Source organism: Gorilla gorilla, chromosome 2 (genome assembly GCF_029281585.2).
Source record: "Gorilla gorilla gorilla isolate KB3781 chromosome 2, NHGRI_mGorGor1-v2.1_pri, whole genome shotgun sequence".
In the NCBI taxonomy this organism is placed as follows: Eukaryota; Metazoa; Chordata; class Mammalia; order Primates; family Hominidae; genus Gorilla; species Gorilla gorilla.
This window is the reverse complement of record NC_086017.1, coordinates 208,761,839-208,786,181: the sequence shown is the minus strand read 5'-3', so window position 1 is coordinate 208,786,181 and position 24,343 is coordinate 208,761,839. Positions and strand designations below refer to the sequence as shown.

The 24,343-nt window shown below is 35.0% G+C and overlaps 1 protein-coding gene across 42 annotated transcripts in view; it reads left to right on the top strand.

Moving 5' to 3' along the window:
* The window catches only part of DLG1 (discs large MAGUK scaffold protein 1), a 261,908-nt gene that overhangs the window by 86,079 nt on the left and 151,486 nt on the right, over positions 1 to 24,343 (top strand). The gene's annotated exons all lie outside the window — the stretch shown is intronic.

Genomic DNA, 24,343 nt, shown 5'->3' with positions numbered 1-24,343 from the left:
TGTTATTTTAAATTGTTCCAAACAAGCAAAAAGTACTGATTTTTTGAATATAGCCTATCCATCAATAGGGAACGGTCTCTGTAAAAACATCTCAGACAGCAGGAGAAGTTATAGTTCCTGATTGCTTATTAGTCTTGCAGAAGTAGAAAATAATAACTTGTTTGATAGTACGTTTTAAGGAATGAAGCAGTTGACTGTGTTTTCCTGGACTTACGATCCAAGAGTGGGTTTGTTCTGACAGTATAGCTGTGTTTTTTAAGAAAATGAATCTATTTTAAGCTATCTTTGGCACTTGCTGGAGATAAAGTACATAAAAAAGAAACCTTCCCTTGAAGTTCATAGCCATTAAGAGATGTGATACGCAAACCACTGGGAACTCCTGGCAGAAGCCTTTTTTTAGGCTTCCTCGTTGGTTTTAGAGAAAAGAGCAATCCATATTTGACATATTTCACAAATTTGAAATGTAAATTATGATGATTATAAATTTCATCATGCTCTTTTCATCATTTTTGTAAGTGTTGGATATTTGCTATACAGACTGCCTCGAACACTTCTCTTAGCTGACAGTTACTTAACCCACAGTATCTAGAAGATTGTTCATCATTCTTTGTCACTTTTTATCTTACATTGCTGTTCTTTTTATTTTTAAATAATTGAAGTTGTTTGTAAATAACAGAAGAATAAAGGAGTAATGAAAAATCTTTGTTAGAAGTTTTAATTAGAATCTAAACATAGCAAACCCAATTTTTAAAATCAGCATTACTGGGATATAATTCACATATAATAAACTACACATATTAAAAAAGTACAGCTTCTTTAAGTGTTGACATCTGTGTACACCTGTGAAACCATCACTGTAATCAAGATGGTAAATGTATCCATCACCTGAAAAAATTTTCCAAAGCTGCTCTTCAGTCCCTCCCTTTGTCCTTCCCTGTTCTCTTCTCTCCCAGACAACTACTGGTTTGATTTTTGTCATTATAGATTAGTTTGCATTTCTAGAGTTTTATATAAATGGAGCCATAAAATATGTTCTATTTTTAAGTCTGGCTCCTTTCAAATTATTTTGAGATTCATCTGTATCCTTGCCTGTATCAGTATTTCATTCCTTTTAATTGTTGAGTATTATTCCATTGTATGTTTATAACACATTTGTTTGTGAAGATGTTTGTACCCAAAATGTGTGGTATTCTTTGAATGTAAATAACCACTCATCAGCTGCCCTACATGAACATGAAATATATATCCATTTTGTACATACTGATTCCAAATTTTAATAGGTTTTGTTTTTTCACTTGAAATCAAAACATAGTTTACAAACTTTGATGGTTCATAATCTTGAAGTAGGGAGGACATTCATTGTTCTTGATCCATAATTGGAAAGCATTTCATTTTCTGATTAATCAACACCAATTAGAATGATCAGTCCATTTAATTTTTTATTTTTTATCATCTGTTTCCTTTCATCCACCTTTGTGTACATATCTACCTTCAACAGTTGTCAGCTTACAGACAAATTATGGTGTATCACTATAAAAAATGAGAGCATACTCTCACATATACTCTTAGGATACTGGGATGGTCCAAGTTCTTGTCACAAAAAATTGCATGATTAAGTCCTGTTTAATGACTAAGTGGATGAAAATGCTACATTTCCTTTAAACCTGAGTTGTTCACTCATCTATTCTTGAATTTGAGAAAATTCATTTAGAATATTGTCATGTGAAGACTTGTCTCCGATGTTACTTCTGCAATTGAATTCGCCATTGTCATTAATCTACAGTGTTGCTATCTTTATTTTCATTCATATTTTGATCAGCTAGTAGTTGTAAAATGTCTCTCTCTCTCAGTTTTCTTCTCTTTGCCATTAATGGTGGTGTTCACAAAAAAGTTAACATAACCTAAACTGCTCTCTTTGAAAAGGCCAGCTTGTAAGGTTGGCTGTTGACTAGTGTCTGGAAACTTAGATTTCAGAAGGATTCCTACCACTAGCTGATCAAGTCGCTTGCTGTGCCTAAACTGTTTATACAAAATACTATTTCTGCCGAATACCTCCTTCTGGGAGTCTGAAATTTTGTCATGTGCTAGGTGCCTATGTGACCAGCCCACAGTGAAAACCCTGGGTCCTGAGTCTCTAACAGTCTTTTGTGGTAGACAGCATTTCACATGTATTGTCACAACTTGTTGCTGGGTGAATTCAGGAAATCTTATGTGACTCCATTGGGAGAGGATTCTGGAAAGTAGCTCCCAGTTTCCCCCAGACTGCCCCATGTGCCTTTTTTCTTTGCTGATTTTTGCTTTGTAGCCTTTCGTCGTAATAAATCATATCTGTGAATATGACTCACTCTCATAAGTCCAACGAGCAAATCATTGAATCTGGGAATAATCTTGGGAATCTTTCAACGCAGGCCAGAAGTTAAAATTTTTGAATTCTTAACTGTGTTCAGCAAAAGCTTAAGTAAAAAAAAGGAGAGACTTACCAAGTTCGTATCTGAAGGATGATGGAATAGTGATGATTTATTTCCAGATAGAATGAATTTGATTCATATGTAAAAAAGTAAATTTTCTCTTTGTTATATGAAATATCTTAAGAAAGAGTAACAATATTGGAAAAGCAGTCTTTAAAATACGTAGAATTGCTTTTAATTACCACCCCCCGCCCCATAAAAACTAGAATTAGGTTCAGTGAACCCTAGTGGTGTACAGAAGTTTGACAGAGAATGGTTTCTTGGTCATTTACATGGCATTTAAAATTTGCCTTTATTAAATATTGAGTAGATACAAACTAATAGGTATAAAATATATGTAGGTATAAAGAATTGCCACATAACATTAAAAATAATAAAAGAGTAATACCTGTTCCCTTAGAAGTCCCCTGTTTGCTCTGCTCAGATTCTTTGTCATTCCTTCCCAACTCAGTAATAATTCTGAATTCTACATTTGGTATTCCTTGCTTTTTTAAAAAACAATTCCTGAACAATAAATTGTTGATTTTGTATATTTTTGAACCACTGGGTAATGTTGAATATAGTTGTTAGAGATTTTATGGCTTGCGGCTTTTTGGTTCAGCACATTAGGATATGTTCATTTTTTATTTTTATTTTCTTTTTTTCTTTCGTAACTCTGTTAGCTGACCGTTATGTTATCTTCTGATGAATAGAATCAGTTGGTAATTTTTTTTTTTTTTTTTTTTTGAGACGAAGTCTCGCTCTGTTGCCCAGGCTGGAGTGCAGTGGCGCGATCTCGGCTCACTGCAAGCTCCACCTCCTGGGTTCACGCCATTCTCCTGCCTCAGCCTCCCAGTAGCTGGGACTACAGGCGCCCGCCACCATGCCCGGCTAATTTTTTGTGTTTTTAGTAGAGACGGGGTTTCACCGTGTTAGCCAGGATGGTCTTGATCTCCTGACCTCGTGATCCACCCGCCTCGGCCTCCCAAAGTGCTGGGATTACAGGCGTGAGCCACCGCGCCCGGCCTCAGTTGGTAATTTTAATGTCAAATTACCAGTGTTTTCTGTTTAGGTTTACACATTTCTTGTCTTGTTTTGACTATCCTTACATAGCTAGAAGTCATACTCTCCTATGTAGTATTGTCTTCTAAAAGTTTTATATTAAATCTTTTCACATTGAGATCTCAAATCTGCCTGAAATTTTTGTTTTGGTATGATACAGGAGTCACATTTCATTTTTTCTAATGGATACTCAATTATCCCAGTCACATTTATTGACAAATTCTTTCCATTTTCCCCGTGATATATAATGTCCTTCATTCCCACATGTGAGTCTGTTTCTGAACTATTACTTATGTTCCACTCATCAGTCTAACCTGTGCCATTACGCATTATCTTAATTACTAAAGCTTTAGAATAATACCAGTTTTAATTGTATTTGTATACAAATAGTAATATCATTTGTAAATAACAAGTTTTGCTGCTGTCACACAAAAATAAAATTCCTGAGTCAAAGGTTATATGTATTTAATATTTTGATAGTGTTAAATTGCTGGCAAAAAGTTACTTTCATTTATGTTTTTACCTGTATTAGAGTTTCTGTTTTCCCACACCTTCATCAAAACTAGGTATTATTGGGCATTTGTGATTTTGTGGGTATGCCCAGATAAAAGTTATAGATCATTGTTTTAATGTGCATTTCTTTTTGAGTGGGAGGATGAACATCTTTTCATTGTTTATTGAGTATTTGTAATTCTTTATACAATGAACTGCCAGTCTGTGTGTCTTGCTCATTTTTCTTTTTCGTTTTTTAAAAATTGATTTGTAAGACTTTATTATAAATTTCAAAACTGGCCCTTCTGTAATGTACTTGAGCTCTCCCTCCTCCTACCCCTCCCCCCAAACTAGTTGGCATTTTCTTTTTAAGTTGGTGACACAAAAGTTTTAAATTTTATGTATTCAAATTTATTAGTCTTTTTTGTTTCCGAGTATCATTTCTTTTTTTTTGAGACAGAGTCTCGCTCTGTCGCCCAGGCTAGAGTGCAGTGGCGCTGTCTCAGCTCACTACAAGCTCCGCCTCCCGGGTTCACGCCATTCTCCTGCCTCAGCCTCCCGAGTAGCTGGGACTACAGGTGCCCGCCACCACGCCCGGCTAATTTTTGTGTTTTTAGTAGAGACGGGGTTTCACCGTGTTGGCCAGGCTGGTCTCGATCTCCTGACCTCATGATCCGCCCACCTCGGCCTCCCAAAGCCACCACGCCTGGCCCTGAATATCATTTCTTACTTAGACTTCACCATTCCAATGGTAGGAACAAGTTTATTCATATTTTGTTTAAGTGTTTGGGTCAGTTCTTTATATTTAGGTCTGTGATCTAATAGGTATTTTTTTTAAGTTATGCCATAAGAATCCTTATATTTTTCCCCAAATGGCCATTTACCAAATACTGTTTATTCAGTAATCCATCATTCCCCTACTGATTTAAAATATTATTCTTATTCACAGCTATTACATTTGCATATTCATTTGGTTGTATTGTAGACTCAGTGTTCTGTTCAACACTTTGTTTCTCTTTGTTTGTGCTGCTATCAAACTTTTAATTATTGAGACCTTCTAGTGCTTCTCTATGAGAGAACTGGATAGAGCCAGTTGCCTCTCATGACTTTTAATTCAGAATTTTCTTCTCATATGCTAGTTTTTTCAGATTATAATTACTAGTACCCTGCCACATACTCTGACTCACCCAAATAAAACTGTATTGATATTTTTATTGCAAAAACATTATTAGATTATTTTCTTGGAAAATTCAAACTTAAAATAATGAGCCTTTATCCAAGAATAACTAAGTAGTGTTCCTTTATTCACTTCAGTAGCATTTTGAAGTTTTCTTCATAGAGATTGGCCCTTTACATTTAATTCAAGTTCTCATTTTTGTTGTTGTTGATGCTCTTGGAAATGGGATGTTTTCTAACAGATTTACAAATACGTACTATTTTATTTAATCATTTTTACTGAAGTATAATTTACGTTCATTAAGCTGTGTCTGCGTACAGCGTACAGTTTGATTAGTTTTGACAGCTGCAGACCCCTGTGAAACCATTTCCATAGTTGAGATACAGAGTATTTTCCTCACTCCAAAAAGACTGTGCTCCTTGGTATTCATTCAACCCTCCACTCCCCACCAGGTACCACTAATCTGCCTTTCTCACGATAAATTATTTTACATTTTCAAACATTTTATATAAATGGATTCATACAGTAAGACTCTTTAGTGTCTTTTTTTAAAAAAGCTCCTAATAATGCTTTTGAGATTCATTGAGGTTGTTTGTGTCAGCAGTTTTCTTTTTATTGAAGAGGTGTATTCTGGTGTCTGGATATAAAACACTTTGTTTATTCCTATCTGTTGATGGACACTTAGATTGTTAACAGCTTTTGGCTGTTTTGAATGAAGGTGTTAGGCATCTTCATGTACAAGTTTTTGTGTGGACATATATTTTTATTTCTCTTTGATAACTGTCTTGAGGTTGTTTTCATATCCTAGGTATAAGAATGGTTATTTTCACATTTGGGCAGTTGATGAGAGTCCCAGTCGCTCCACATTTTCACCAATGCTTGTCTTTGTCTCCTCTTTCTCCCCAAATTTGGCCATTTTAGCAGATATGCAGTGATTTAGTGGGTATTGTGGCTTTATTTGCATTTCTTTGATAATTTGTGATGTTGAGTATCATTTCATGCTTTACATGAGTAAATCTTCTTTTGTTAAGTGTTTTGGGTTGAATTCTGTCTCTCACAAAAAAAGATATGTTGGAGTCCTAGCCCCTAATATCTCAGAATATGACCTTATTTGGAGATAAGGTCTTTACAGAGATAGTCAAATTAAAATGAGATTATTGGGGTGGGCTATTCCAGTATAACTGGTGTGCTTATAAAAAGGAAGAATTTGGTCAAAGAGACATGACACGGTAAGAATGCCATGTGAAGATGAAGGCAGAGATCAGAGTGATGCATCTGTAAGCCAAGGAGTACGGAATACTGCCAGCAAGCCGCTGGAAGTCAGGAAGAGAGGCATGGAACAGATTGTTCCTCACAGCCCTTAGAAGAAACCAACTCTGCCTGTAGTCTTGTAAATTCCTTAGGGTTTTCAGTGCGGAACAGTCATGTCATTTGCAAATAGAGACAGTTTTACTTAATCTTTACTGGCTGTTACACTTTTTCTTTCTTCTGCCTGCCTTCCAGCCACAATTAGGGCCTCCAGCATAATGTTGAAAACAAGTGAGGCAAGTAAGCATCCTTTCCTCCATCTTAATGTTGAACATATCACCATTGTGTACATTAGCGGTAGGGTTTTTTGTTTGTTTTTTAAAACTTTCAGGTTCAGGGGTACACGTGAAGCTTTGTTACATAGGTGAACAGATTATTACATCACCCAAGTATGAAGCCCAGTACCCAGTAGTTATCTTTTCTGCTCCTCTCCCTCCTCCCACTCTCCACCCTCAAGTAGATCCCAGTGTCTGTTGTTCTCTTGTGTTCATCAGTTCTCATCATTTAGTTCCCACTTATAAGTGAGAACATTCAGTATTTGGTTTTCTGTTGCTGTGTTAGTTTGCTAAGGATAATAGCCTCTAGCAACATCCATGTTCCCTCAAAAGACATGATCGTGTTCTTTTTCATGGCTGCACGGTATCCCATGTTGTATATGTACCACATTTTTTTTTAGCCAGTCTGTCATTGATGTCCATGTCTTTGCTATTGTGAGTAGTGCTGCAGTGAACGTTTGTGCACATGTGTCTTTGTGGTAGAATGATTTATATTCCTCTAGGTATATAACCAGCAGTGGGATTGCTGGGTCAAATGGTAGTTCTGCTTTTAGCTCTTCGAGGAATCACCATACTACTTTCTGCAATGGTTGAACCCATTTATACTCCCAACAACAGTGTATAAGTATTCCCTTTTCTCCATAACCTCACCAGCATCTGTTTTTTGACTTTTTAATAATAACCACTCTGACAGGTGTGAGATGGTATCTCATTGTGTGTTTGATTTGCAGTTATTTAGTTCTGTTTATGTGATGAATCACATTTATTGATTGGCGTGTGTTGAACCAGCCTTGCATCCCAGGATGAAGCCTACTTGATTGTGGCGGTTTAGCTTTTTAATGTGCTACAGGATTCAGTTTTTAAGTATTTTGTTGAGGATTTTTGCATCAGTGTTCATCAAGGATATGGGCCTGAAGTTTTCTTTTTTTGTTGTGTCTCTGCCAGGTTTTGGTATCAGGATGATGCTGGCCTCATAGAATGAGTTGGAGAGGAGTTCAGCCTCTTTAATTTTTTTGGAATAGTTTAGGTAGAAATGGTACCAGCTCTTCTTTGTACATCTGTTAGCTGTAGGGTTTTCATAAATGCCCTTTATCAGATTTAGATTGTTCCTCTGGATTTTTAGTTTGCTGAGAGTTTTATGAATTGGTATTCAATTGGATCACATATTTTATATGTCTGTTGAAATAATCATATAATTTTTCTCCTTCATTCTGTTAAATATAGAGAATTAATTTATTTTTTAGATGTTAAACTAACCTTGCCTTGTTGAAATAAATCATATTTGGTCATGATGTATTATCCTTTACAGCATCCTTTTCATATTCAGTTTGCTGTATTTTAAAAAGGATTCTTGCATTTGTGTTCATGAAGGATATTTGTGTCATTTTCTTTTCTCGTAATGTCTTTGTCAGGTTTTGGTATTAAGGTTATGCTGATCTCATAGTTGGGAGATGTTCACTCTATTTATTAAAAGAACTATGTAAAATTGATATTGTTTCTTTCTTAAATGCTTGGTAGAATTTAGTGTATTTGGGCCTGGAGTTTTCTCAGTGGGAAGAATTTTGGCAACAGATTGAATTTCTTTAATATATATTAAAGAAAATATCTTTATATTTCTTATAAAGACATATATATATATAAATTTGAGAGGCCACTCACATTTACTGTTTTATATTGTGTCAGAATATGGTGTGTGGTAAGATGTGTTTTTTGGGGAATTTCTTGATTTCATCTAACCTATTGGATTGGTTTGGCTAAAGTTTTTTATAATTATTTTTTATTATCTTTATAAGATCTATAGGTTTTTTTAGTGATAACCTCTCGCGTTTTTTATTAGTAGTAATTATATTCTCTCTTTCCTTGATCTGTCTAGAATAGGGTTTATCTATTTTTATGATTATTTGGCTTTGTTAATATACTCAATTCTTTGTTTTCTGTTTCATTGATTTCTGCCTTTTATTATTTCCTTCCTTCTCTTCCCCTCAGGTTTACTTTACTTAGTCTTTTTTTTTTTTTTTTTTTATAGCTTCTCAAGGTGGATCCTGAGATCAGTAATTTTACACTTTCATTTTTAATGTAAGCAGTTAAAGCTACAGATTTCCTTTTAAGTACTTGTAAAGTTTGTTAATAGTTCAGAACCCTCAGGTTCAGTAATTTACTGGAAGGACTTACAGAACTCACTGAAAGCTATTATACTCACAGTTATGATTTATTACTTGAAAGGATACAGATTAAAATCAGCCATGGGAGAGATACAAGTCCAGAAAATTTCCAAATGAGGAGTTTCCATTTGTCTTCTCTGGAGTCACGGATGATGTTAACCCTTCTGGTAACAATGTGTGACAATAAGCACTGAGTATTCCAACCAGGGAAATTCAATCAGGACATTCCAAGGGTTTGGAGGGAGCTAAAAGCAAGGTTAAATTCTTTACTACATAGTGCTATTTAGCTTCATTATTACTCCATTCTGAATTGTTTCTGATTTCCTTCTTGAGTTCTTTGAACCATGAGATTTTTAGAAGTGTGTTGTTTAATGTTCAAATATTAGGAATTTTACTAGATACCTTGTTTCTCAGTTAATTCCACTGTGGTTAGAGAATGGATTGGTTGTGATTTCAATCCTTTTAAATTTGTGACTTGTTTTGTGGCCTAGCATATGGTCTGTATTGGCAAATGTACCATATTCACAGAAGGTGATGTATTTTCTTCAGTTGTTAAGTGTTGTTTATCATAAATGTTAATTAGGTCAAGACAGTTGATAGTTTGTTCAATTTGTCTTATATTTGTATAGTTCTATCAGTTGCTAATCAAGGAGTTTAAATCTCTTACTAAAATTGTAGAATTGTCTGTTTCTCCCTTTAGTTTCTGTTGGTTTTGCTTGTGTGTTTTAAGGCCCTGTTATTAAGTACACACATTTATGGTTCTTATAACTTCCTGGTGAATTAAATTTTTAGCGTTTTGAAATCTGTTTTTCTTTAGACAAATACTCTGTCTTGAAGTCTGTTTTATCATATGTTAATATAGGCACTTTAGCTTTCTTATGCTTACAGTTTATATACCTTTTCTTTTCATTCATATGCTTTCACTCTGCCTTTTTTTACGAAGTATATCTCTCGCTTTGCATGAAGTAAGAATCATGCTCAGATTCTCAACATCATTTAGTGGTGGCCCAAGTCATATTTGTTTTAATTTGCCTTTTAAATATGAGAAATCTGATTTTTACTAATTATTAATTAAAATCAGTTAACATACTAAATTACTTCTAGTAATTTTTTTAGTGGATTTGCATGGATTTTCTAGCTGTGTACCAGTATCTCCTGTAATGATTGTTTTATCAACTCATTAAAATTTTTTTCATTTTAAAGGTAATTTTGTGAATGAATAATACATTCACATGGCTTAAAATTTAAGAGCTCTATGAAGATGAAAAGGTACCCTCTTGCCTCTTTCCCCCAGATGTAAATCTCCTCTCGTCAAGCAACTAAAGTTACCTGTTTCCTATGCATCCTAGTTTCTCCGTATATAAGCAAATATGTGTATTTTCTCTTCCTCTTACCATCTCCCCAACTACCCCCACCCCGCCACACACACAGGAGTGTAGTCTATACTATTCTGGACTTGTTTTCACCACTTAACATTATATTCTGGAGTTTTTTCTATTTCCATACCTGAAGACCTTTCTCATCATTTTATGGCTTGTGATATTCTCTTATTTGAATAAGAATGATTTATTTGACAAGTTCATTGTTACTGGATATAGTGATGGATGTTTTTAATTATTTGTTTTACAAACAATACTACAATAAATAACTGCCTACACACGTCGATTGTAAACATGGCAATATTTCTATAGGATAAATTCCTAAAAGTAGAATTATCAGGTCAGAGGTTCTATGTATTCATAATTTTGATAGAAGTTGTGAAATTGTCCTTTTATAGAGGTAGTACCAGTGTACACTCCACAGATTCGTATGAAAGTGCCTGTTTTTCCCGTGTCCTCATCAGTATATAGTATGTTATCAAACTTGGATATTTGACAATCTGATAATGTGAGAAGTAGTATATCAGTGTAGCTTTAATTTACATTTATCCTCTTGGGAGTAGATAAACATATTTTTGTATATGTAAGAATTACTTGATTTTTTTTTTCTCTAAATTGTTTGCTTGTTCTTGTTCCATGCATTAGAGAGAGGGCTGGAGGGTTTTGTATCTTTTTCTTAGGGACTAGTAGTTTTTAAATGTGTTTGTGAAATTAGTCCTTTGGATTTAAGTTACAAATATTTTTTTCGTATTTTTTAACGTTTTGACTTCTAGTCAAATTTATCAGTCTTTTTTTAATGGCTTCTCAGTATTATGTTACAGCTATATAGGTCTTTGTTATAGTTATAAAAGAATTTCTCTAGAAGAATCTTGTGTTATAGTCTCATTTAAAAAAATCTTTAGGATATTTTTTGTTGTAGCTACCCATTTTCCCCCTTGCTATTTATTGAATAATCTTTTAACCAATGATATTGGTTGAAGATATAAACTTTATTAAAAATAGTACCAAATTTCTATTAATATGCCGATTTTCATCTTTGTTTCACTAATCTTTCTGTTCTTGTACCAGTAATACCATATATTAATCAAGGTTTTATAATAGATTTTAAAATTTGTTGAAGATTGTGCACACTTATTCCTTATCTGTAGACTTTCTTTTTTTCTTGCTGGTTTTTTACAAGAATTTTAGTTACCTCTTCTAATTCCTGCATAAATATTTGAATAAATGAATAAATTTTCTGTTGGCGTTTTTGTTGGGATTATGTTAAAGATAAAAGTATAGATAAACTTAGGAAGGAGATGATATCTTTGACTTGATTCTTTCTGCCAAGAACGTGGTCTGTCTTCATTTGGTAAAGCTGGACATTTGGATACTTTGGTTTTATTCCTGGGCATTTTATCTTTTTTGTTTCTATTTCAGATATGGCCTTCTATTTGCTTGTACCATCTAATTGGTTATTATTAGTTTAAATCAGAAATCAGCAAACTTTGCGTAAAGGACCAGATAGTAAATATTTTAGGCTCTGTGGGCCGTCTGCTTCCCAGCTCCACCACCGCATCACAGAGGCAGCTAGAAAGCAGCCATACATCATACATGGAAATGAGAATGAGTGTGGCTGTGTTCCACTACAACTTCATTTACAAAAACAGGTGGCAGGTCCTACTTGAAAGCAGTCCAACAGAATTTCCAGCATACTTAGTTAAATGAAAGCAATCGATATCTATATATTCATTTTCTACCTGGATACCTAACTGAAATCTTTTATTGTTTATTGTTGGTATATCGTTCTTTATTTTTATTTATTTATTAATTTTTTACATTTCTCTTGGATTTTCTGGATTTACCATCAGGTCATCTGTAAATTGTGGTAATTTTATCCTTTTCCTTCTAATTTTTTTATCTCATAGTTTTTTTTCTTGTATCTCCTGAAAAGTGTTAGCAGTAGTTATAATGATATGCTTATTTCCGAATTTAATGCAAATGATGTGTTTCCCCATTAATCAGATTAATGGTTGACTTTTTGGTGAATAGAAAGATACTATAAATCAAGGCTCATGCTTGTAATCCTAACACTTTGGGAGGCCGCGGCAGGTGTATCGCTTTGAGCTCAGGAGTTCCAGACCAGCCTGCGCAATGTGAAACCCTGTCTCCACAAAAAAACAAAAAATTAGCTGGGCATGGTGGCTTGTGCCTGTGGTCCCAGCTACTTGGGAGGCTGAGGCTGGAGGATTTCTTGAGCCTGGGAAGGGGAGGTTGCAGTGAGCCGAGATCACGCCACTGCACTCAAGCCTTAGTAACAGAGTGACATCCTGTCTCAAAAGAAAAAGAAAATATCTTATATAATTAAGAGTTATTTTTAAAATCAAGAGTATATACTGATTTTTTTAAATGCCATCTTAGAAGAATCCGTAGAAATCATTTGACCCTTTACGTCATGGATTTCTTTGTTTACTTTTCAGGAGCATACTTTAATAGAATAATGCCCTCCCTGCCTACCCTTCTGCCCCCCTCAAAGATGTCTGTGCCCTATAGATAGCCCCTTGAACCTGTGAATACATGGCAAAAGGAAATTAACGTCACAAATGGAAATAAGGTTTTTAATAAACTGATTTTAAGATAGGGAGATTATCCTAAATTATTTGGGTGGACCCAAAGTTTCCTTGGAAGAAGGAATTGGAAAACAGAATCCGAGAGATGACAGCATGAGAAGGACTTGGCCTGACATTGGTGGCTTTGAAGATGGAGGAAGTGGGCCCCCTGCCAAGCAATATATATAGACAGTCCCCAGAAACCGGAAAGGGCAAGAAAAGAGATTCTTCTTTAGAGCCTCCTCAAACACATTTTGGACTTCTCAACTACAGAACTATAAAAATGTTGGTTGTTTTAAGCCACTATGTTTGGTAACTTACTATAGCTGCCATAGAAAAGTTTTGTTCTCAGTTTTAGTGAGTATATTTTGCCGTTAATTGTAATGTCGGTTTTAGTTTGATTTATAGTAGGAAACTGTCCAGTTGTACTGTTTTACTCCAAGAGGTGATAGTGGTGGTTTTTAATCATAATGGATGTGTTTGTTTGTTGAGTATTTGGTATTCATTAATTTTTTTTCCTTCTGACTTGTTAATGAGGTCAGTTACATGAAATGCTTTTTTGATATTTACCTATTCTGACATTTTTGGAATGCATTCTACTTGGGTTGTAATATTTTGATGTTCTGAGCTCTTTTGCTAATGTTTTGTTTTGGAACTTTGCATTTACATTCATAAGTGAGATTGGTTTCTAGTTTTTTTGTCATTTCTGAGGAATTTTTTTTTAGAATGTTGTCCTTTCTCGTGATTATTGTTTCAAGGCTTTATCTCATTCAGTCATGGCCAGTTTTGGAAATTTATATCTTCCTATAAAATCATAACAACACAATTTTGTTCGTATTGTATTTTGCTTCCCCTTCCTCCCACGCCCTTTCCCTAATCCAGGCTTTACTTCTGGGGGAAGGAGTAAGTCCCAGTATTGGTAAGGTATACCATTTTTCACATGTATAGCTTTATCATATGAAGGTTGAACACATTTTTATTTTTTATTTTTTGGTATGTTCAAGATGATTTGGTATGTGGAAATCCTATCTTGGTATATGACATTTCCTTCCTTAAAAAGCGTGAATTAGTAATTCTGTTCTTCTTGGCCCTTAACCTTTTGGCGATGGCTGTCAGTGGTTTCGGGGATTTTTAATGCTTTTTTATTCCAAGCAAGTGAATGAATAGTCATCTTCCTGTATCCACAGGGGATTGGGTCCAGGATACCAAAATCAGTGGATGCTGATGCCCAAGTCCTTGATACATAGAAGATATAGTATTTGCATATAACCCGTGCACATCCTCCTGTATTTTAAATCATCTCTGAATTACTTATAATACCTAATTCTATGTAAATGCTACGTAAATAGTTGTTACACTGCGTTGTTCTTTATTTGTATTATTTTTGTTGTATTTTTTTTCCCAAATGTTTTCCATCTGCAGTTGTTTGAATCTGTAGATATGGAACTCACAGATATGGAGAGCTGACTGTAGTTGGGAGAAATTGTTTAACCACAGGCAATAGTTTAATTGTACCTAAAATCTTCATTCCAGCTCCCAGTTAATGTATATAATAGCTAATTTTATTAACACACTGATGGAACAGGGAAAATCATTCTGTAGTTCCTATCACAAAGTAGCAGGTGTTTTACAAAGAGCATAGTTAACCCCATTTGAAAACAGTTTGTCTGGATGTGGCTCTAAGTTGGTCCTGTAGCAGCTTTTGTCGTGTTCAGGAAAACAAGCAATCTAATATCAATTGTTATAGGATTCTTCTGTTTCTATTCCTGCAGCTTCATATTAAACCATTGTCAAGAACAAAAAGAATAGTGTTTTGTATGCATTTCTGTATTGTGGTTAGCTCATTTGAAATGTACAAGTAGAAAAATGAAGTCAGTGTAATGTGGAAATCACACTGATTCACATAATTTTTCCTATACATGGGAGCAGACTGAGCAGTGGGAATAGGATTATAATCTTTAGCTGGAGAACAGAAAAGCTCTTGGCTCTTGAGCTACCTGTTGTGAGCAAGGTGTTCTTTGTACTCTATTTAAGTAAGTTAAAGACAAGCACCTACACCGGGGCCTTCTGCCGCAGAGAGATTCATTCCTAACCCAGTATGACTCTTTGCATATGATAGATTTCATTGTCTTCCCTACCCTAAAAGTATCTGTGTTGTTTGGGCACCCACCAGCCCTATTTTAATTATAGTGTTGTCAGTTTGTGCACTTTTACTGCTTGCTGTGGCTCTTGCCTGCCTGAGCAATACAATTTAATGACTGCTCTTTTTCCCTGACAGAGGCCATTTATTTTAACCTTGAAACCAAGAGTATAGTTTTGCTCTTGAGAGGATAATTTTTTAGTGGTTAAAGATTGCAAAAGTGAAAGTGAGGATTTTGGAGAAGAAATGTATTAAATGTCTGTGGCTTTAAATTAATGTATTTTATTGATCCTAAAATGTACTTTCCTCTACTTTTAACCTGTCTCAAATTTGGAATTATTTGCAATTGATGTACTTCACAATTTATTTGGCAGTGTTTTTTTTTTCTTTTTGGGGGGTAAATATAATTACTGGGGCATCTTATAATTGATGATGTGTACTGGATTCATGAGATACAATATTTGCTATTAGATACATTTTAGAATTTAAAATATCCTACTTTTGACTTTCAGAAAACCTAGTTTTCGAATGGAGATACTGTAATATTTCGATTTTGGAGATGTTTTTGAAAGTTCATGACACAGACTATGACACAGTTTTCTAAGTATTTTACAAGATGGAGATTTTACAAATTTTATCTTATTTTATTTTGAGACAGGGTCTCACTCTGTTGCCTAGGCTGGAGGGCAGTGTTGTGATCATGGCTCACTGCAGCCTCAACCTCCCAGGCTCAAGCAGTTCTCCTACCCTCGGCCTCCCCAGTAGCTGAAACTGTAGGCACACATCACCACATCCAGCTAATTTTTAAAATTTTTTGTAGAGGCAGAGTCTCAAAAATGGTCCTGAACTCCTGGGCTCACCTGATCTTCTTTCCTCAGCCTTCCAAAGTGCTGGGGATTACAGGCGTGAGCTACTGTCCCAGGCCTAAAATTAACATTTCTGTACACAAAATACACATTTTCCCTTCCACTTCACTGTCACTGTTACGACAAATCTAACAGTGGTTAGACTGCATCGTTCTCTGACACGGACAGCATTCCTCCTTACCCCGCAGACTTATTTAAAGTAATTTTCCCAAATCCCTTTGAGAAAATGGTTAAAGTTGTGAACATTTCTTCAGAAATAATGCTCACATCTCCTTACAATTCTTTTACAGTTTTCTGGTTTGCACTTTTAGGCAATTACGCTTCTTGTTTTTGTTTTGCTTTGTTTTTAGCATATTGGTTAGAAACGCTAGAGAAGTGTTGAGTAAGATGATAACTGCCTTGACTGCCACTTTAAGAATGCGTGTTTCACCATTAAATATGATTGCTGGTAGATGCTTTAAAAGTTTATTTGTATTTCTGTATTGCTAAGAGTTTTTCTTCTCCTGAAATCAGGAATGGGTTTAAAATTTTGAGATTCTTAGGTGGTTGTTCTTAGAGCGTTCATTGAGATGATCATACGAATTTTGTTCTTTGATCTTTTCATATGGTAAAATACATGAAGACATGAATGTCTTAAAATTGAGCCATCCTTATTGTTGGGATACATTTCACATCATAGTGTTGGATTCAGTTTGCTTTTTTTCCTTCCAAAACATTTGAATTCATATTCAAAATGAGCGTCGTTTCTTGTGTTTTCAGGTTCTATAATCTGGTTGAGAAATTTGGAAGTTTTTTGTCTTCCTCAGGAATGCAGCAATCAGTGTTTCCTTGATAGACTTGAAATGCAGATATAATACAGTTACATTTATTGTTATCACTCGTTTTGTAATTCTTCTCATCTTACATTTGTTATGGTTTTCATGCATTTGTTTTATTTGTATATAATCATGGGGTACAAGTGCAGGTTTGCTACATTAATAAACTGCATTGTGGTGAAATCAGGGCTTCCAGGGCATCCATCACTAAAGCAATGCACGTGGTACCCACCAAACAGCCTCCTATCATCCACCCCTCCCACCCCTCCACCCCTGCAAGTCTGCATTGTCCATCATTCCACACTCTGCCTCCATGTGTACACATTATTTAGCTCCTGCTTACAAGTGAGAGCATGCAGTATTTGTCTTTCTCTGTCTGAGTTATTTCACTGAAGTGCTTTGGCTAAGCTATTTGGGCTCTTTTTTGGTTCCATATGAACTTTAGGATTTTTTTTTTCTGCTTCTGTGAAAAATGATATTAGTATTTTATTGGGGATTACATTGAACTTCCAGATTGCTTTGGGCAATGTGGTCATTTTAACTATATTCATTCTTCTGATCCATGAGCATGGGGTGTTTTTCCATTTGTTTGTGTCATCTACAATGTATTTCATCACTGTTTTATAGTTTTCCTTGTAGAGATCTTTTACCTCCTTGGTTGAATATATTCCTAGGTATTTTATTATTTTATTTTATTTTGTAGTTATTGTAAATGTGATTGCCTTCTTGATTGGGTGTTTGGCCAGATCATTATTGGTGGATAGGAACACTACTGATTTCTGTACATTGATTTCATATCCTGAAACTTTCCTGAATTCATTTACCAAATCTGAGAGTTTTTTTGGTGGCGTCTTTAGAGTTTGTTTTTTGTTTGTTTGTTTTTTGAGACGGAGTCTCACTCTGTCGCCCAGGCTGGAGCGCAGTGGCGCAATCTTGGCTCACTGCAAGCTCCGCTTCCCGGGTTCACACCATTCTCCTGCCTCAGCCTCCCGAGTAGCTGGGACTACAGACGCCTGCCACCATGCCCGGCTAATTTTTTTGTGTTTTTAGTAGAGACAGGTTTTCACTGTGTTAGCCAGGATGGTCTCGATCTCCTGACCTCGTGATCCTCCCGCCTCGGCCTCCTGAAGTGCTGGAATTACAGGCGTGAGCCACTGCGCCCGGCCGGTGGAGTCTTTAGAGATTTTTAGATATAAGATGATAGCATCAGCAAACAGGAATAATTTCACTTCTTCCTCTTTTCTAATTTGGATGCCTTTTGTTTTTTCCTCTTGCCTAATTGCTGTGACAGGTCTTCTGGTATCGCGTTGAATAAGAGTGGTGAAAGTGGGTATTCCAGTATTGTTCCAGTTCTTAGAGGGAATGCTTTTAACTTTTCCCCATTAACTATAATGTTGACTGTGGGTGTGTTATATATAGTCTTTTTTTTGTTGAGATATGTTTCTCAAAGCCTAGTTTGTCATGGACGTTTTATTATGAAGGGATGCTGAATTTTATTGAATGTTTTTTCTGAGTCTATTGAGGTGAGTCTATTGAAATAAGGCCTTTGACCTTATTTCTGTTTATGTGATGTGTCACATTTATTAATTTGTGTATGTTGAACTATCCTTGCCTCCTCAGGATAAATCCCACTGGATCATGGGGTATTATATTTTTGATGGTGCTGTTGGATTCGATTTGCTAGTATTTTCTTTAGGTTTTTACATCTATGTTCATTAGTGGTATTATTGGCCTATAGTTTTATTATTTTGCTGTGTCCTTTCTGGTTTTGATAACAGGGTAATACTGGCCTCCATTCCTCAACACATGTTAATCCTCATCTGTTTCAAGAATTCACATTAAGCCTCACTGCTCCTTTTATGTTAATGTGTTGCTGTTTTTCTTAAAATGAAGTATATTGGCTTGCATGGAACAATATGTGGTACCAAATATTTCTTTTAAATTTACTACTGAAATAATAAGTATTTGAGGGGTAGATAGGGAGATATTTGCACACTAATAATAATTATATTTGCTCAACTGTCTGGTATTGATTTAAGAACCTTGTACCAAATATTTTATTAAATACTTAGTTTTTGGCCTTAATTTTAGTTATTTTGGATTTTCTAATAGATTCAGGAATCTGCATCATTTCCATAATCAGAAAATTGTTTCTAAAGAAAGATATCTGGAAATTATCTAACAGGAATGAAGTAGTAATTTAGTCACATTCCTATATGTAAGTCATAGTAGTGAGTAAAATAATATTGCTGATATTTTTAACCAAGATTAAGGGCAGTGTAAAGTTTTATGTCAAAGGTAGTGGCCTGAAAAACATAAAAAAGGATGAGGAAATGTGTTTAGAATGTTCTTACTATAATCATTTAAAAATATGTTTCCTCCTTCATCCCTAACCCTCATCACACTTTGTAATTCTTTTTAGTGTAAGTGTTAGGTAAGTTAGACTTGGACCATCCTTAGGGAGGCCTTAGTTTTCTACATTCTACTTTATTGGCAAACTGGTTTTATATGAAGTTTTCAGTGTTACAAAAAATTGGAAATAGGTTGAGATAAACCTTTAGATAACAAGAAATACAGATGAATATTGCTGTGTAATGTAATGATGGCCCTGAAAGCTACTTGGAAGTACTTTCTCAAATAATAATTGTAATGAACCCAAGGTTTCTCTTTTTTGAATAATTACAGGTTGAGCATCCTTTATCCAAAGCACTTGGGACCAGAAGTGTTTTTGGATTTTGGAATTTTTCAGATTTGGGGATATTTGCATATACATAATGAGATATGTTGGGATGGGATGAAATTTGTTTCATATACACATTATACACATAGCCTGAAGGACTTTATGTACACTACCTTTAATAATTTTGTGCATGAAACAGAGTTTTGACTGCAGCCCATCACATGAGGTCAGATGTGGAATTTTTCACTTGTGATATATTGGTGCTCAAAAAGTTTTGAAAATTGAAGCATTTCGGATTTTGGATTTTCAGATTAGGGATGCTCAACCTATAATAGAGAATAGACTTTAGTTTTGGTAACTGTATTTTTATAAAAGGTTTTCTTAAAGGTACAAGTATAAGGGAACTCAGAAACTTGAAGAGATTCCCATTGGCTGGAGATATGTCAATTTCAGCTTCAGAAAAGATTTTTTCAATAGATTTTATCACCAGATATGTATAATCCATCAATTTATCATGATAATTTTTATAATAATTTGAAGGTACTCATATAGTGTAAAATTTACTCTTTTAAAGTATATGGTTATGTGCGCAGAGTTGTGCACCTACCACCGCTAACTAATTTCAGAAGGTTTTCATCATCCCAGAAAGAAATTCCATATCCATTAGCATCATTTCTCCCTCTTGAGTGAAATTGCTGGGTCTTAAGATACTTCATGTAACCTTTTGAGGAACCTTCAAACTGTTTTCCAGAGGGAATGTACCATTTTCATTCCCATCAGTAATGTATGAGAGTTCCCATTTTTCCACATTCTTGACCGCACCTATCAGTCTTTTTTTATTATGGTCCTCATGTTGGATGTGAAGTAGTATCTCATTATGGGTTTGATTTGCATTTATGTAATGATTAATGATATTAAACATCTTTCCATGTGCTTATTGGCTATTTGTATGTCTTCTTTGGGAAAATGTTTAAATCTTTTGCCCATTTTTAAATTGACTCATCTTCTTGTTGAGCTATAAGATGTATTCTGGACAGTAGACCCTTATGAAATATATTATTTGTAATATTTTCCTCCTCATTCTTTGGTTTGTCTTTTTTTTTTTTTTTTTTTTTGAGACTGAGTCTCGCTGTGTCACCCAGGCTGGAGTACAGTGGCCTGGTCTTGACTCACTGCAACCTCCGCTTCCCGGCTTCAAACGATTCTCCGCCTCAGCCTCCCAAGTAGTTGGGACTACAGGTGCCCACCACCACACCCGGCTAATTTTTGTATTTTGAGTAGAGACGGGGTTTGACTATATTGGTCAGGCTAGTCTCGAACTCCTGACCTCGTGATCTGCCCACCTTGGCCTCCCGAAAGGCTGGGATTACAGGCGTGAGCCACCGCACCTGGCCCCTTTCGGTCGTCTTTTCAGTTTCTTGATAGTGGCTTTTGATGAACAAAAGTTTTTTTTTGTTTGTTTGTTTGTTTGTTTTTTTTTGATGAGTCCAATTTATGTTTTTTCTTTGGTTGCTGATGCTTTTAATGTCATATCTAAGATACGATTTCCTAATCCTAAGGTCACAAAGATTTACACTTATGTTTTCTAACTGTAACTCATATTTAAGTTTTGGTTAATTTTGTGTTAATTTTTGCACCTAGTGTAAGGAAAGGGTCTAATTTCATTGTTTTGCATCCAGTTGTCCCAGTATCGTTTGTTTAAAAAAACTATTCTTTCTCCCTTGGCACACATGTCCAAAATCAATTGACCGTAAATGTCAGGATCTATTTCTGGACTCTTTATTCAATTCCATTGATCTGTATATCTATATTTATTCCAGTACCATAGTCTTGATTAATGTAGCTTTGTAGTAAGTTTCAAAATCAGGAGGTGTGAGCCCTGTACTTTGTTGTTCATTTTCAAGATTATTTTTGGCTATTCTGTGTTCCTCGCAATTCCGTGTGGATATTAGGATCAGCTTGTCAGTTTCTGTGGGGGAAAAGTGCCTGATGGAATTTTGATAGAGATTGCATTGAATGCTATATAGAAACCTAACTGATCGCCTTAGGAGATGGCAGGGAGCCAATTTTTCAAATCTGTCTTGAAAACTAGTAAATAAGGGCATTTTTCCTGTTTCACCTGTGTGAACCATACCAACAGATAACCAAATAGTAGGTGAAGTATCTCTTTATACATGTATTCCATTGCATTAATGAAAAATAAATATAGAATTAGTTTGTCACAATTTTTGCTAATCCCAGTGAGTGAATTAGTTTAGGCATTGAATATCAAGAGCTGCTAACTTGACAAAAAGAGAGACAGGTATTATATGCTTTCTGATAAAATAACACACCACCACCTGTAGTCTTACCAAAAGGACTGAACGTGAGATTAATTAAGTTGTTGCGTCCAGCTACCAATTTGCAGGAAATACGGAAGCAAAAGGACTACATTGAAGGGCCCCATGATTTTGCAGTCATTTTACTGGAACCTCTTTAGGTCAAATGCCTTGAGTTTTTCCATAATTATAGGGAATAAAAAAGGATCAAGAGGGAACTTATAAATTAAAAGATACTTAAAAGACATAGTTTTAAAATTATTTCCTTTTAAGAATGAGGCTTTTTTAAATTTTAATTCCTTTCACTTCCCTCCAAATTACATATGTACATTCATAGGCATGGATACACACATATACGTATATAATGATACATACATACAGTGTTGCTTAAAAATGTTTAAAGAGTGCATTTATATAAAATTTTAAATATATTTATGTACATACATAGTTTTATGTAGAAAATACATGTCATGTGTATATAAATATCTGTAGCTTTGAAACATCCTTTCCTCATTCAATTATCTATGTTTTTACTTTGTCCTATTAGAAGATGTAGATTTTTGGTCAATTGAACTTCTGTGTAGAATTTCCTACGATGGGTGTGCCGTATTTCTTTAGACATTTTGTTAGTTGATTGATAGGCAGTTTATTGTCAGTTTTTTAAAATTCCAAACTGTAGTGAATATCCTTATCCATGTATCTCTTCTAAAGTATATCCTAAGTTGTTGAGTACCTGTAGAGTTTCAAAAGATGGCACCACATTTCCTTCCTTATATCTACTCCTGAGAGTACTTAGATTGTGCTTCCACTCAACTGAGTATGTAAACTGTGTTAGGTTTTCTATGTTTATGTTAACGTCAGCCTTGATTACAGGATAGAGTTAGAGAACCTTTTTTTATTGGTTTTGAAACTAATTGCAGTCATCTGTGAAAACATTATTCTTATATCCTATTGAATAAGCTAATGTTGATGTAAGCCAGATTGATGTTTTCCGTGTGATTGTACCATTTCACAAAAGGATGTTGTTTAAAAAGTGCTACTGGAGGTTGTATAGTAACTTTCAGCAGTCAAGCCCATAGTTACCATTCTTTTTTTTTTTGGTGTGCATTTACAAACGTACATTTTTCCTCCTATCTATATAAGAGATAACTGATATTCCTCCTTAATACTGTCTCTCATTCCTAGAAGTGGGATTACTGGATCAAGGAGTGAAAACATTTTCAAGGCTTTTGAAACATACTGCCAAACTGCCCTCCAGAAAAAGGCCTCTACTGTGAATGTGATGATGGATGCCCATTTCTCTGAATGCTGATGCTGTATTTCTTTTTTCTCTCACTAAAGAAGCTGAGCGTTTTTTCCTCTAAGTTTACTGACCCATTTTTTTCTACTTTTATTTTAAGTTCAGAGGGTACATATGTAGGTTTGTTACATGGGTAAATTGTGTGTCACTGAGGCTTGGCGTAGGAATGATCCTGTCACCAAGGTAGTAAGCATAGTACCAATAGGTAGCCATCCACCCCACACCCCCTTCCACCTCCCCGACCAGTCCCCAGTGTTTATTGTTCCCGTCTGTGTGCTCATGTGTGTTCAGTGTTTAGCTCCCACTTACAAGTGGAAACATAATAGTATTTTGTTTTCTGTTCCTGTGTTAGTTCAGTTAGGATAATGGCCTCCAGTTGTATCCATGTTGCCACAGAGGACATGATTTAATTCTTTTTTATGGCTTCATAGTATTCTGTGGTGTATATGTACCACATTTTCTTTATCCATTCCACCATTGGTGGGTATCTTGGTTGATTCCATTTCTTTACTATTGTAAATAGCTCTGCAGTGAACATGCATGTGTCTTCTTGGTAGAATTACTGATCAATCGATTGATTGATTGGTTTTGTTCCCAGTAGTGGGATTGCTGGGTACTGACCCATTTGTATGCCTTTTTAAAAAAATATCACTTTATGTTCGCTTTTTTTTTTTAAATCATTGATAAGAGCAACTTAATAAACCTTGGTTTCTTGTTGAAATTCTTTTTTTTATTGTGCCTTGTTTTGTGTCTTTTCTTTATGAGTAGGTTTATTTGAGGGTGATGGGAAAGAGAATATTTTATTTCAGTGTGTCTTTATTTATGCCATAGGCCTTCTCAGCTTGGTGTGAGGAAGCTTTTTTTAAAATTATGGTAATTTTTTAGAAATAGATTGCATAGAGGTGTGTGTGTGTGAGAGAGAGAGAGAGAGAGATTATGGTTAAAAAATGCGATTGTCTGCTGAACTAATTTTCAGGTAGAAATTAAAATGGCTGACTTTTAAAAAATTTGTGTACAAGTTAACGGAGTAAGAAAACCAGACTAAGGTGCCTAACTTCGGCTTTTCCCTTGACTTTATTTAAATAATTTTATCTTAGAGATACATGATTCAGCTAACATTGGGTAAGAAATGAGCAATCAATATTCAGTCTTCTCTTATCACCTAGCTTTGAATTATTTCTAATGTTTAAATTAAATAATTTTATTATTGGCATTATTTCTAAAGTAAAATCCTATTTCTCTCAGATCTGATGTATTAAACCATAAATATACTTTTTATATTGCTAAATATTGAGTATTTGGCTAGTTATGAAAACCATGATTTGAATTAAACT